Here is a 3,984-nt window from a genome sequence, read left to right as displayed (position 1 = left end):
GTGATGTCGAGCTCGAACTACAGAAAACGCCCAAAAAATGTAGGAAAGCACATGTTTGAAAAGAAAGCCACAACTTTTTTTTAAAAAAATTAATATCTATGTGGCGCGTCTGTAAGCGCGTGTAATTGCAATTGTATATGCGCAGATAATACCTATTACACGCGCTTACAGATGTGCAAGAATAATTAAATTGATTAGATACTATCTTTTGGTTGTTTTTGGATCAACATGATATGACTTTCCTAGTCTTTCAATATCAAAATGTTTGCCTCCATGTTGTAAGTATCAATGCATGCATTTAGAGAATATGACATATATAGATTGTATGTGCATAGTGGTCCAACAAATTAATCAAGCCTCTTTCTTATTTGTAAGCATTATATATTGTAGTTAAACTCTAACAGTTTATATTGTGCAAAAAGGTGTCATTGATTTAAACTAAGATCTTGATCTACATTACTATTCATACAATTTCATTTATATTGGGTTGGCCAATCTGCTTGATTAATGCAAGATATGCTTGATATGATGTTTTTGATTGAGAATAGTGGTGAAATATATAGAAAATGTTGAGATAAGAGATGGTACACTAGCAAATCAATTGACCTATGTGGTGACATATATAACAAAGCTTGAGGATAAGAGATAACACATTGGCAAGTCAATCGGCACATATGTGGTGACTTACTAGACCATCCCACTTACAATTGCATGCAAGTATCAATAGGTGGATAAAGCACGAATGGTTTTTAGCTAGAAGAGATAATGTAATGAAGGTGTATATGAAAGCGATAGAGAAAGGCATATTATCCATCCATCAATCAAAGATATGTACATGAAGTGACTTGATATAGTAATTAGAGTATCGTCATTTTTAGGATGTTCCATTGACTTCTGTAAGTTCCTATAACCTTGAAGTAGAATATAGCCAACCACATTGTCCATGGAAGGAAAACTTGACCTCATCAAATTAACCAAGTTAATTTAATTATACATTTCATAGATAAGAGATTTGTAGTTGGCTTGTTGGTATTGCAAAGTATCCTTACAGTGATCTATTTTAGTCACCAACAAGTGGACACACTGGCTAAAGATGATGAAAAGAGGACATGTGCACATTGGCTACATGTGGTCCACCTAATCTAAAATTATATGTGAGAAATAAGTGCACCTTGACATGATTGGAATAGCTTACACATGCACAAGCCAACTGATTTACATCAATCTACTCATGCTATGAATTGGCATGTATGGCTAGGTTAAGTGCACAACAAATGAGACATCTGAGTGTATTGATCGGTTCTCTCTCTCTCTCTCTCTCTCTATATATATATATATATATATTGCATCACAAGTCAACCTTTGATCTATAAGTTTTAGCCATGGCTAGGTTAAGTGCACAATAGATGCAACCAACATGTGCATATATCAATCACTTCTATGATAATTATGTCGTATATACATCCAATCATCATGCCCTATCCAATCACATTTGTATAGGGCATGATTGGATGTATATAGGGCATGAAATCACATATATATAATTAGCTTTGAATGATTGGATGTATATTTGTAATACTCAGAAAGAAGTAAAGTTGGTAATGTATATCATGTCCAATACATGTATATGCCCTATACATGTATATCATGTCGTATATACATGTATATCATGTCTGTATGATCCTATACATGTATATCATGTCCTAGCTTATGATCCAGGTGTAATTATGTCATATATACATCCAATCATGCCCTATTCAAACAAATACTAGCTGTTAAGAGGCTTGGTCATATTCAGGGACTTTATGAGAAATGAAAAATATGTGCGTTTATTTTCGCATCTATAAGCGCCTTTATAAACGCAGATATATAGACGCATTCTTTATACTAGCGTGAATAGACGCACTGATACATGCGCTTATAAACGCGCCTGCTTTTTCGCGTGTACAGTGTGCGTCTATAGGGCCTTTCTCTTATAGTGGTCTATATTGGTGGGACTATACTCCTACTTGAAGTAGGTTGACTTTTCGAGGAAAGAGAGTTGCTAGATCTTTGTCCTCTTTCTACCTAACTTACTCGAATAGTAGGGTCCACAAGGCCTCTCCCTCTTAGGAATATAAAATTTTTTCGGTAAGAGAAATACTGTTTTTGTTTTCTGTCTAGTCCTTTTTGCTCTTTCTTGACATTGAATCTCAAGTAATAGTTTCTATCACAATATATTGGATCTATCTCAACACTCTTTCTCATACACTAACTAACTAGATTTCTATTAGCCATGATTTAAAAAAACCACTTATTAGTAGCTCCCAGTAAATGCACCACCTACTGTTGGGACTAGAAATGGGCTTGAAACTGGCTCTATTGGGCTCCTAGACACACCAGACGACCCCACATAGCCTCATGGCCATGAGCATTTGGATACTATATATGACTCTTCTAAACATTGTGTTTGTGGATATGGTTTTCAAATCGTTGTCCAACAAATTACTCTTTGCTACTCTAAGTAAAGAAGGGAGCCATCCACACACACATGACTACTCCACCTAGATTGACACACACAAAGGGCATTCCCTAGCTAACTGATGTGGCCCCTACAACTCTCCTATACCCTAGGGATTTTTCCTAGAATGTGACATCCTAGACATATAACTTATTGAACCAATGTCCTCTCTTGTTGTTTATCATTCCAAGAGATTTTTTTTGTATCCTCATATAATCCTTTCCGAAAGACCCCTTCCATCCTACATCTAGGGAGCATCTTTCTCTCATCGTGGGTCAATGACTTTGCATCGAGAGTGTTTCTTTGATATCATACTTATATGCATATGCAAAGTGTAATTCCACAAGCTGTTGAGATCATTATTACTAATAAAAGAGCCACATAACATGAGAAACCATTGGTTTTATGATTTATTCAAACTTAGTGTGACATTGAAGAGATGGAATAGAGCTAATCCATGTTTCCACTCCTTTAAATATTTGAAAAAACTCTAAATACATAAATAATTTGTTCTTCATTGCAAAGATGTAAGATTTCAGCACTCATTTCATGTATGTGCCTTGTACGTATCAATTTTTATATTTTATGTCATTTTCTCATAGAAACTACTTTTTTTTGCCACTTTAACACAAAAAAAGCCTAGGCTGAGGTGGTAAACCCCATTCTCTACTACTCACTACACATTCTGTCAGACATAATAACCTTTGGTCAGGCAAGTAGCCCAATATGGCCATTAATTAGTGTGTCCTGGACAAGGAAAAGAAGTGCCAAGGTCCAAAGCTCGGGGGATACCCTCAGATTTCTTACTAAATTGGGTAGGACTTGTCTATTTGAGAACACCGGTCGGGTGCACAATGAAAACAAGCCTTAGAGACCCAATTAGAAGGTGGGAAGAGGGTATATTTGGTTTGGAGGTGAGTAAGACACACAAGAAATCTTCTTCTCTCTCACATTTGGTATCAGAGCACACAGGTTTCCCAAAAAAAGAGATTTGGGTTTTTTTTTTTGTTACGACACATAGGTGAGATCGTGCGGCAGTCGTGAGAGTGCACAGGAGTGGGCAGCATGAAGGCATCTCTATAACATGCCACAAAAGATAGTGCAATGCCTCTTTTTGGTGGCACCCACCATAAGGCCCAGTGGCAGCCCAAAATCACACCAGTAGGACCACCAAGGCCAAGGCACACTTCATCACACAAGAGAGCTCTCTCTCTTTTACTTGAAAGAATGACTATCTACCTTTCACCTTTTATCTTTAGTAAATTCCTTATGGCACTCTGCATGTGGGATAGAATCCCATTTTTACCAATCTTGTAAGCCCTCCATCCCTTGAAAAAAAAAAAGGGTATTTTCTCTCTTTCTGAGCACATTTTCTGAGATCTATAACTTCTTGGTACGACATCCAAATTGCAAACTGATTTTACGAACTTCGAGAATGATTTGAAGACAAGATTTTGAAGTATTATCATTGCCAATTGAGCTTG

The sequence above is a fragment of the Lygodium microphyllum genome, chromosome 20 (assembly GCF_053477565.2).
Source record: "Lygodium microphyllum isolate KBCC chromosome 20, Lygodium_microphyllum_v1.1.10, whole genome shotgun sequence".
In the NCBI taxonomy this organism is placed as follows: Eukaryota; Viridiplantae; Streptophyta; class Polypodiopsida; order Schizaeales; family Lygodiaceae; genus Lygodium; species Lygodium microphyllum.
The sequence above is the reverse complement of the archived record's forward strand: the minus strand, read 5'-3'. Positions refer to the sequence as shown.